Here is a 12,110-nt window from a genome sequence, read left to right as displayed (position 1 = left end):
CACTGTGGGTACAAAAGGCATGTGGCTGGCCAGGTCTCAGATCTGGCCTCATGATTCCCCTCTCTGAGCGCGGCTGGGGCAGGGAGCCACATGGAGGTGGCATGTCGTGTTTTCCAACCCTGGTGAGAGCCCAGGCTTGTTATGGGAGGGAGCATTGGGTGGTTCAGGTAGAAATGGGAGTATACATCCTTTGGTGAATGTAGGAAAATTAACCATTGGCATGTGGTGGATTCTCCATTCATTGGAATGAACATTGGGTGTATCTTATGCTCAAATAAATTGGTTAGTCTCTAAGGTGCCACAAGTCCTCCTGTTCTTTTTGCTTTCTAACAGAGCCACTCTAGTTTAACCACACACTAACTGGGCTGGATGCAGGAATCCCTGGATGAGGTCATAGGGCTTGTCCTATGCGGGGGGTCAGATGATCACAATGGTCCCTGCTAGCCTTATACTCTAGCTATGAATCTATGCAATGCAGTCTACCTCCTATAGCCCTCCATCCTCCTGTTCCGTTCCTGGGGCCAAACTATTGCTTCGGGCTTCTCTCGTGTTCGGTATGTCTACTTGTCTAGGCCTAGCTGGGCTTGCCCCAAGCACCAGATGCGAACACCCCCAAGCTAGCCAGCATTTCCACTGTACAGCTGCTTGCAGAGGGTGATTACTCAGCTGTGACAGTAGCATTCAAGGGCTCAGCCCCACAGGTGGCTGCATTTACAAAACCGTAAATGAAACCAGGCCACGTAAGTTATGAGACTGAAGCAGCGCAGAGGCTGGTAGGTGCAGAGGCTTTTTTGTGCTTCTGCAGCTCGTGCTAAGCTCACAGGCTTTGGTCCCTACTCTGCTCTAGCAGCGTTGGGATCTAGTGATGGGCAAACAAACTGAAAATTAAATTGTTACGGTGCCAGTTAAGTGCTCAGAGTATTTGCTGTGAGATATACGTAGAAGACTATTAGTAATATGTGCCAATGACTTTTCAAGGGGAGTGGATTATAACTTATTTTTAATGCACATAAAAGATGAGCATGAACTTTGTAACGATGAAAATGAAGGGCTAACAGCACTGGCATTTGCCACGTGCCGGCTGGGGATTCCCTGAGGCCAGCTATGCTAATGCGTCTGTGCCCTGAAACACCTTCACGACCCCAGGGTAGGGGGCCTCTCCTAGTGGAGGCTGCCAGTCAGCCCAAGTCGGCTGGTGGTTTGGTAACATGGGCAAATGGTAATCCATGGCTCATGTAATCCAACAGCTTGCCACTAGTGACCAGATCAGGGTTTAAAGGCAGCACGCCGGAGAGGAGCTGAGAATCCAGAGAGCTCTGCACAAAATACTTACACAGCTGGCCCTACTTTGGGGGGAAAGGAGTTAGCAAGAAGGTGAAAGGTTTCCAGATTTGCCACAGAGAGGAGTTTTCCTGCATGAATGGCCACCTCTGACCTACTGAGAACCCATTTGTCTCGGGCACCAGGTCACATCTGACCCATACTGAGAACGTATTTGCCGGGGACACCTGGCTGCTTCTGGACCCACATTCAGAATGTGTTTGCCTAGAGCACCAGGCAACACCGGCGCTACACTCAGAATGTTTGCCCACGGCCCCCAGCCACGTCTGACCCACACTGCAAACGTTGGTCCATGGCACCCACTGGCTGGAGCTTTGGGTTATTTTATAACATCATTGTGTTTCCGCAATGAAAGTGGACTTACAGAAACCACTGGTGAGAAGTTTTCTTCTCTTTCAGCTTGGGCAACTAGAGAAGCTGGGGTTTGCTCATCGCCTTTTGTTCAGAAGTGCACTGAAGGTGGCTGCAAATAGACAAGGGTTTTCTAGATAAGTTCCACATTACCTTTAAAGACTTCTGGCCCAATCCCATCAGTTTCACTGAGGCAAAACCCCCCTGGAGGTCAATGAGAGCAGGCGCCGTCCATTTATTTACAAGTAACAGTTCACAGTGCAATCCGCAGCGTCTGAATGATCAGAATCCGGCCCTAAAGCAGAGCTCGCCAGTGGAATCTAGCCAATGGGTAAAGCTGTCTCAGGAATATTCAGCCAGCTTTTAATTACCTTATTTAACTTTTTAATTAAAGCTAATTGGGAGAGCAGTTGAGAGCTTTGTAGTATGTTACCTGGGGATCTGAAAGCACTTTCTAAATATTAATTAACCCCCATGAGGCAGATTAGTATTCTACCCCTTTTGCGGACCGTGAAGACGTGTCTCAGTGAGCGAGCGGCTTGGCCAATGACTCACAGCCCAGCATTGGTGTGGCACACAGTAAAACCCTGGTTTGCAGTCCCCTGCTCTGGCCAGGAGACAACACAAACAGTTAAGCTCTGGAGGCCATATAATAGAGATGGAAACGAACCTTTTGTGGAGGAGAGCTGAACCCACCAATACTTGCCATTAGGGTTGAGCAAACTGCTTTGCTTCAAAAACCAACTTCAGAGTTGGGCGAAAGGCCAGATTTTCAGATACTGGTATTTACGGGAAGAAAGCTGATGAATATTACTGCAGATATATACTTGTCTTATCAAATAGCATTTGACAGGCAAAACCTGCAATGTACCTGAGATGCAGAAAGCTCACTGTGTTGGTGAATTACAAGGAAATGTACTTAGCAGTATGATCCTCCCTTCTCTAACAAGTTTGCAAATGCAAGATACAGAATCATTTAATGTGCATCTTAGTCACATCTAACTTGAGTAATAAACCGTGTGTCCGACAGATCTTTATTTCTACTTTATCAGCCACTTTAAATCTGATGATTTTGCTCACCGCTTTTATTATTGCAGGGATCTGGGAAATGGAGCAAACAGAAGCAGGATTAGATCTTGCACAGATGAATGTATAGAATTTAAGTCAGCATGCTCTTCACACAACTGTTCTGGGCTGTAATTGAGTGAGCTCTTCCCAGATAAGCGTGGCTAGGCCAAGTCATTGCTGGAATAGGAGCCTGACTACGCCCACCTACGTGCTGCAGGTCATGGCACTGGTGACTGAATGCAGATGCTGCCTCTGTCTGTTGTGAGCCAGCCTGGTGCTAGAGGGCATGCTTTGGCTGGAGGCATTGTCTTTCCAACAAGACGTGAGCCTGAGACTCTGGGGCATTTCTTCCCATTTGATCTCATGGCCCTTGTCCCACTATCAGTTGTCTCTGGGCGCATTTTAATTTGCGTAATTAGGCATTCCCCCTACTTAAATTACACTCTGCAGAGAATTTTAGGTGTGAAGTCCTTTGCCTCCGTCTATCTTTAACTGTTGTATAGAGTTGCCACGTGCTGTTAAAAATCTTCCATGTTCCAGCCCCGCTGCGGTTGCATTTCAATTTGTGCAAATGCTTGGAATTCTTAGAGATGAAAGGCACTTACATTAATATCAGCGATCATTATTATATACCGGCCAGTGCCAGAACTTTAGCTGGTATATGAAGAGATACCAGAGATAAGTTCCTATTCGGCATATGAAAACACAACTGCAGACTTATAGGTTTGCAGGGATAATGGTCAAGAGATTTTTAAAAACACAGGTAGCCACATAATTTCCTAGTAGCTACCAGCTGAGGAGTTTCAAAGGTATGGGTTAGTACCATAAAAGCCAGCTGTGAGCCCTTCAGAGAGAGATGCTAATAGCAGAAGAATGGGACCATTTTCATTAAATTCACACATGTGGGGTAAAAATGTTCCTGTTTCTGAAGAGTCGCTGAGAAGGTAGCTCAGATAATGAGCGTGGCTTGGCCCGTGGCAAAGTTCAGGCAAACAGGAATAGAAGTGAAGTGACAGATTTCAGTCCCTAGTGAGGTCAGGAGATGCACGGTACACATCTGAGGGCCGAACGCGGCCCGTGCTCCCAGACAGTAATTCCCTCATTTGTATTGTACCAAGCAAGAGATTGTCATGATACTAGAGCTGTGGATGGGTTATTTCCTATACCACAGGTCCTGGCCACACTCTCAGGGTGAGTGCCTCACACTCACCCGTATGCTGGTTGAAAGGGCCAGAGTGGCATAAAGGGTCCCTAACAGCCCCACTTCTGGGGGCAGGGAGAAGAGGATTCCCCCACTGCAGGGAACCCCATACAAGCCCTGGTGTAGTGGGCAGACTGAGGGCGGAAGAGGTATGCCAGGAGCAGGGCCCCGGCATGCAGCACTGTGTGGCGTCCCGGCAGTGCTGCAGCCCACAGCACAGCCTGGGGAGACTGCCACAATTAGCCAGGCCCCCCCCGGGCTGTCTGAGTGATGCCAGGGGCCTCTCCAGTCCCCAGAGCAACCCATGCTCAGGACATGCAGAGGTTGCTTATCCCCCTCTCCGGGGGCTAGGAGTTCTGTGATGCATCTCTCAGAACATCTCGCCCGCCAAGGTAAGAGAGAAACAATGGCCTAGCCAGTGCAATGACGCTGCAGTGCGTTTAAAAGCAATACAGCACCAGTAGGTACCTCTGCAAGAACAGCTGGGTTCTAGCTGTATTTAGCAACTACAGAGCTACTCACCCAGGTCTGGCATCAGCCTTTAACACATGAGCTTAGGGCGAGAGACCATTCTCCGGAGCCGCTGTACCCAGGGATTATTTCAGAGCCCCCAGCACTCGCCCAGCTAACCAAGTTCTTCTTTAGCTCATGCACCAGAGGCCCCTGGCTGTGGTGCTGAAGGTCCCTGGCTTTCAGGGATGACAGGATGTGTTGTAGGTAGCCACAGATGGGGAGAATGGCATTATCTTCTGTTTCCATGGTGGCTCATCTGCCCCACTGTGGCCATGCGATGTAGCTCCTGGTTGCCCAGAGCTGGGCTAGCCCAGTCTTAAGCAGAGCCGGCTGACCTGTTCTAGCTTCCTGCATTAGTATGAAGCGTGACAGCAGACAGGTAACATAGTGAGTGTGGTGAGTGCATGGAAGTGAGTGTGCAGAGGGATAGCCGGGAGCCATGCTACAGCACCGCTCCAGGGGCAGGGCGAGCTGCCGGTCCTGGGCACAGCCGTGGGAATTAGACTGTCTTCTGCCTCCCTTCTTCCCCTCTTCATTCTTTCCTTTCTTCCTCTCTGGAAAACACCAGCTCTCAATCATTTTGGATCCCCCTGGGCACCTTTATCCAACCCACAGGATGCACCAATCTCCACCTGCTGCACCCTGACACTGACAGTAGTTACACACATTTACCCGCCCTCCCCCCATTCTATCATATGCTGTCCTAAGCTCTGCCCCAACCCACTGTGGTAGCAATGCGCCCCCCCCCACACACACACACTCACCCCCGGCCCTTACCACCTATCCCAGGAAGGCAACGCCAACGCTGCTATTTGACTAGTGAATTCATGGACTCAGAGGCAGCCAACCATAAGTAAGGGGTACGTGTTTCCTTTTATTTCCCCCACACACACACATTTCTATTACAAATCGGGGCTATTTCAGCATGGCGGGGGAAGACATTCAGAGCCTGTTAAGCCGAGTGGGAGTTAAACAACTACATCTCCTTTTATCCTGCTGGAAATTCAGCCCAGAGTTTTCTACCATGACAAACAAATGCCCATTTCCTCTGCTGATTCGAAGACAGCCATTACCTCCCCCCTCTGGGGAGGTGAGTAGCAGGGGCTTTTGGTGGTGTGCTGCCCAATGGCAGTTCTGCGCAGTGTGCGGCCAGGCAAATAAGAGAAGCAATGACATTACCCTCAAACAGTAGATACAGAAACAGCTGATACGGCTTACCAGGTGCCAGTTCTACCTGCTGCCGGCTCCTGGGTACTTGGGCTGGGTACCCAAGTAATGCCTTGGGAGGGTGCTACAGCATTCCACCCTGTTCTGATGTGCTGTGGTAACGCCATGGCCAGAGGGAAGCGGGAACGCGTGGAACTGGAGGGGGGAAAACACAGGAATGTTTGTCATGTTCAGAGGAATAAATGACTGAAAAAGGGATCTGTCTGCCTGTCACGGGCTGTGGCCCTAGGACAGTGCCAGTGCTGTTTAATAGGGTTCAGGCAAATAGGTACTTTACCTCCCTTCCCTGTGTTCATGTAACACCCAGTGAGTTCCAGAGCCATCTCTTTGTTTTGAATTAACCCAAGGATGAAGTACACCCAGCTCCCATGTCTGGGGGGCCAGGGCAATTGTAGCATCGGTATGGCTGGCCAAGGCGTGTGGGACTTTCACTCTCATCTCGAAATCTGCTTAGAGCTGGGAGTCTCCAGGCAGGTAACACTCCCCTGCTTTGTGGATGGGGAGGGAGAAGGATGCACAGAACCATGGTGTATCGGCACCGTATGGGCTCCTGTATGAACAGCACTGCAACCCCAAAGGCTCAGTATGAGCAGATGCAGCTCCACCAAGCCCAGTAACATTGTGGCTGCATTTGGCCCTGGGAGTGTGCCTGCACTGAAGGCTAATTCAGCAAGAGAGCTACCTATATAACTAGCTCTGTACTCGCAAAAAGAAAAGGAGTACTTGTGGCATCTTAGAGACCAACCAATTTATTATGTTCCTGCTTGTGCCAGAGGCAGGCCACACAGAGGTGGGGCTTCGTGGTCCCTACCAGAGTCAGAGCCCACCTGGATTAACAATGAGCTGTAGTTAAAAGGATACTGTCAGCTCCTTTCAGCCTACATTTAACCTAATTTCCAAACAACACAGCCCACCTGGCAAGGCCAGGCTGAGAGCATGTTCATAGGGAAAGGGGGTCCCTGCAGAGCCCCAGAAACTGAAGCTGCTGATGCCCAGAACACACGGAGAGCAGAAGCACACATGCCCCTGCTGTGCCCCTCGGCCGAGTCATCCAACCAGGGTGCCTTACCTAGCCCACAGCAGCCAGACATCCGTATAGCTACCAGGTGTTCCTGGATTACCCTCACAATGCTCCTGGCAGCTAGGGACCCTTATTACCCCATTTACAGACCTGGTTGGGTGAATGGCACCAGGATTTCTACAGGGGTACAAAAATCATGGTGTGAGGAAACTGGGGAGGCAGAGACTGGAGCCGGGGGCAGTGCTGTGCAGCATAGAGTAAGTGTATTCCTGGACCCGGTGGCTGGCCCTCCCTCCAGTGAAAGATGGGAAATGGCAATAAGACCAGAAGTGAAAGAAGAGTAGGCAAGCGCCCACAGGTTGGCAGGGAAGGTCCTGGAGCCAGGAACGCGCGTGGCTAGGAGGAACTTCCTTTGCTCACTAGGCCTTCTTGTTTCATCTGCCTCGAAATGGGGCCTGTGAGCGTTCCAGACGGCTCGGCCCCCTAGCTCCACTCAGTGGTTGTATGGCTGCTGTTCAAGAGATGGGTATTATTAGCTGCTAGTTTGGTCCACCGTAGGGCCGGCGCTCACAGGTTTATCACGGCTCTCGTGCTTCTGGGTTGTTTGCACCTGTCTGTGAATACATGATGGAAGGTGCTAACACGGGAAGCATCCCTGATTCCAAATGGTTGTCAACTGCCATGCCAGCGAATGGGGCTAACGCTGACACAATGGGCACCATGTCCCTACAGTCTGCGTGGGTAAGGGAGGCTGCCCTTGAGAAAGATATCTGCCACCTCCCATTGTTTCCAATGAGATTGAAGCCAGGCCCACAGGCAATGTGGCTGTCACTGCACGTTTCAGGGGGCTGGACCGGGCACAGGGACTGTGAGGAGCAGCAGAGGCCCTGTGATGTGGAGCGCGGGGGGGATCAGGAGTGTGATTTAGAGGTTGCAGGGGCATGCGGGTGCAGGGAGAGGCAGAGGACAGTGATGGAGTGGGAGATGGAGGGGATCCAGTGGCAGTGCCCACAGCCCAGGGCGAGTGTTGGGTACGGGTAGCAGCCAGGGGAAGGACTGCCAACTGGCAAAGGGGTTGTAGGATTCTGTCACAGGATTTCAGCACCTGCAGGAGAAGCTGCTGCTGTGACACGAGAAGCGCCTCCGATCCCGTGTTTTTCGAGGCTGGCAGAGCTCTGTGCGAGAGCCTCGGGGCTGAGGACACAGACCGGCCCTGCCACTAAGCCCTGCCTACATTTATGACGCTAGAGCAGAGAGAGGGTGCCGGGGTAGTGGGAGGGAGGGAGTCAGGGAGGTGGTGCTGCTGGGTCTGAGGGAGGGGAGTGAAGGCAGTAATAGGAAATGGCTGGCAATTCCCCTATGTTAGGGGTGAGGAGAGGGTGAGGGGAGTTAAAAAGTCAAAAGATGGGCTAAGAAGTCTGGCTTGCTGATTTTAAAAACATCTCCTGCTGTGTGGGGGCCAATCATGATTTATAGGAATTTGACTCACGATTTTGGCAATACTGTGTCTGTAGGCAGGAGCGAGCCTGCTGTGCGAGGCACGGCACATACACAGACCTAAGCGTTGGCAACTGTCTCTGTTCACATGGTTTTACTTAAGCAAGTAGAACTAACTCTTCAGTGCTTGTATTCAGGGCTGATCTCCTCCACCGAGCCCTGTGGCCTGGGGGCTGGCTGCGAGGGCTGCCAGGCACATTCATGGCACGGAAGCAGCCATTGGTAGAATTCTTGGTGCCCTCCAGGCCGCACCCATACAGGCATGGGCCCGGGCACTGTGTCTGACACAGCAAGCAGCTTCTCTCAGCCGCTCTGCTCTCAGTGGGGTTGATTTAGGCTGCAGGCTCTTGAGTATGGCACCAGTTCTGCTCCTCTCTTTCTCCACACCAGCAGTCTGGATCCAGACCTGGACTGTGGCCAAGGGGCTAAGGTGTGGCTGATCCCAGTGCCTTGGGTCCAGACTGGGTCACACTTCAAATAGCCAAGGGTATTGCTGATGAGGCTCTTACAGCCTGCAGTGATGCTCATTGCCTGCTTTGGGCACGAGGGCTTTCACAGCTCCTGCTACCTGGACATCCTGCTCATTTGGTTCCCGTGTCAACACAACGGCATCCGGGCCCGCTACATGATAAGCCCAGCCTGGCAGAACTGTCGGCAAAAGAGCTCTTGCTCCTTCTCACATCTCCAGCACCAGGGACAGACTCTACACTAGTCTGCGCAGCGGGCCACACCCGGCTAGTCCCTTAAATCAAGGGCTTCACAACCTCTCTGATCCACAGTTAGCAGCCTACCATCTGGAGAGCAATCCGCCTGCTACACAGACTCCTCTGTCCGCTGGCTACACGCAGACGCCGCCCCGCCGGTCTTTGTCCACCTGCTACACACAGATGCTGCCCCATGAGCCTCACCCCCTGCTACACACAGACACTGCAAAAGCAACTACAAACAGTAACCACGAGCGTTAACTATTTTGACGTCAGCGGGACCAGATGGCTTGCATCCAATAGATTAGTTTAGAAAGTATTGGCAGGGGTGATCTCCGAAACGTTGCTATTCCTGTTTAACAAACCTCAGAACCCTGGGAAAGTTCCAGAGGGCTGGAAAATAGCTAATTTCAGAAAGGTCACTACAGGCCAGTTACCCGGACATTGATCAGTAAATAATTAAAGGCTTGCAGCATAATTAATAACCAGCATGGTTTTATGGAAAACAGGTATTGTCAAGCAAACTTGATATTGGATCCGATAACAAGGTCAGCTGAGAAAAGTAACTGTATTGACATAACATGCTTAAAACAACATGAGTTTCAATACAGCCAAATGTGCTTGGGGTGGGGGCAGCGTGCAGCGCCCCATGGCCCCCCGCCTCGAAGCCGGACCCACGGCTGGCCACAGCGCGGTGTCGGAACTGGTAGGCACTAGCCCACCTTAGCTGGGCAGCACTGTCGAGGGGACTTTTCACATCCCAGTCAGCGGTGCTGCCCAGAGCGACCCAGTGCCTGAAATGCCGTTGCGACCCGAACTTTGAAAACCAGGGCTGCTCTCGTCTGTGCCATGCAGGAGGTCAGACCAGATGGTCATAATGGTCTGTCCCATCTGGCCTTATAACCTATGACTCTGATACATTCCTCTCTATCAAAGCTGCCAGCCACAGGGGTTAGGAATAAAATACTTTGTCTGGCAGAGAAAGTTTTCCTCCTTATTTTTCAGACCAGTGGTTATTAGGATACTCCAGAGTTCTTACCCAAAGTAGTTTTTCCAGGCCATCTTCATCAGGAGAACAAGCTCAGAGCTTCCTCAGCAAGATCCATGGCTTTCACCTATACAGAAATAGTCAATGCATCCCATGAGGAGAGCAGTCTCCTGACATCTCTACATCCCTCCACCAAACACTGCAGAGCGGAGGTAGTGCCAGATGCTGCACTTGGCTACCAGCTTCTGTCCCGTTCTCCCTCAGTGTCTCCTTCCCTTCTGGCTCCACTGACATGCTGTGGATACAAACCAAAATCTGATAACAGCCCCCCCACCCCGAGAGCGCCAAGGGGGCAGCAGCAGTACCTGAACAATGAAATATCAAAAGGTGTATTTAAAAATGAGTGTGCAAAAGTGTGGCACATAATTTGTCCATGTAATTACTGCGATTGCATATCCCAATGATCAGTTAGACATCTAACTGCCTATTTGCACATACAAATTATTTGTGCACAATTGTGCTTTCAGGTCTGAAATGTCAGGACTCATTAACAGCATCCTCACTGGTTATTAATGAAATAAGCTGATGACATCATAATGGATGCATCAAACAATGATCTCCATGTGCAAGGGTCCATGAAACTCCCACTTGTTTCAGTTCACATGAGTTTGAGCCCCTGCATTGCGCAATGAATTTCTGGCTTCAAATGAACCCGAAACTTAGTCAAAATCATCAGGTTTCGCCCAACTTCAAATGGCTACAATGAGAATCTTCCAAGTTTTGCATGTCAAAGGGCCCAACTACCCTGGAATGAAACTCAGAGCTAGGAGAGCTGGGGCTGGTTTCAAGCTTCATAATCTCCCCCCACCCCCCACCAGTCCTGCCCAACTCTTCCCTCCCTGAGCCCCTGTCCCCACTGGCGGTCGGAGTGGGCTCTTTTCTTGCCTTTCCGTTCGGCCTTGCTCACATTCAGGCACAAAAGGCATCAGTGGGAAATGGTACGTTTCCATACAGCTGGACAAGGCCGCTCAGCGGCCAAGTGAAAATGGTCTAGTTTCACTCTGATGGTTGCGGTTGGACATGTTCCATGCATCCTGGCCTGGGACAGAGAGAGCTGGTACACAATGAAGCACCTGCAGGACAGAGAGAAAGGGTTTCAAGGCCTGCTTCTGCCACCCCCACACTGATTAGCACCTTATACAACAGCAGGCCCAGTGACATCGGAGCAGCTCCTCCCATGTCAAGGGGAGTCACACGGCAGAGTCAGGCCCTAATGCAGACCTTGCATTTCACACCATATTTGTGGGAGCAAAAGCAACTTTTCAGGCCGCCCCTGACAGAGTGCCTTCTCCAGAGCCGCGTTCTCAGGGTGCGGTCCCTCCTTCTGCAGCTGTCACTTTAATAGTGTTGGGTGCTGCACATGCCGCTGGAAAGAAGCTGTGTCCTACACCCTATTGCTTTCCTACACCCATCTACTGGTGCAGCGAAGGAGGGAGAAGCCATCCTTTCAGCAGCGGAGGATACGCTACGATCTTAGCGACATCTCTGTTGCGTAACAACAGTCCCTCAAGCTCGCCGTCACGTGTGTGCGCTAGAAAGCGGTTCTGCGCTGAGTCAAAACGGCACCGCCTCCGTTCCCAGCGGCGCTGCCCACTCTGCAGAGCCAGGGTCCCAGCTGCTAGCGCTCGCCGCTGAAAGAAGCGTTCCCTGCTTTCAGTCCCCCTTGCCCTGCAGAACGAACAGCCAAGCGCGAATGAGCGCCTCTTTGTGCAGCAGGAAAGGCGCTGTCCATGGAGCGCCAGCGAGTTACTGCTCGGCAAACCTGCCCAACGCCAGGGGGTGGGCAGGTGTCAACAAGGGCAGCTTTGGCCTGCAAAATGGAGACCCCTGATGATAATGCATGAGAAACATTGGGCCCTGCCTGGCTGTCTGAGCTTAGGTGGAGATTGCAGAGCTGGAGCTTAGAGGAGCCACCATTTTGCTTGTAAACGGAGCATATTTCCAGAGTCATGTGTCAGATCAGAACAGCATTTTCAGACAGCGTGGTGCAGCATCTCTGGAAATCAATGCAGGATCCTCCTGCTATGCGCCCGTTCACACCTAGAGTTGGTGCGACTGGCACCAGGAGGATCAGCCAGTGCAAAGGGGTCCCCTGAGGATGTAGAGCCAGCATAGGCACTGCTGTTCTCCTTTCATCTG

The 12,110-nt window shown here is 51.5% G+C and overlaps 1 protein-coding gene across 2 annotated transcripts in view; it reads left to right on the top strand.

The window, feature by feature from the left end:
* Positions 1-12,110, top strand: part of RBPMS (RNA binding protein, mRNA processing factor) — a 142,692-nt gene that overhangs the window by 109,814 nt on the left and 20,768 nt on the right. The gene's annotated exons all lie outside the window — the stretch shown is intronic.

Source organism: Natator depressus, chromosome 4 (assembly GCF_965152275.1).
Source record: "Natator depressus isolate rNatDep1 chromosome 4, rNatDep2.hap1, whole genome shotgun sequence".
NCBI classification, from domain to species: domain Eukaryota; kingdom Metazoa; phylum Chordata; order Testudines; family Cheloniidae; genus Natator; species Natator depressus.
This window is presented reverse-complemented; position numbering and strand designations above follow the sequence as displayed.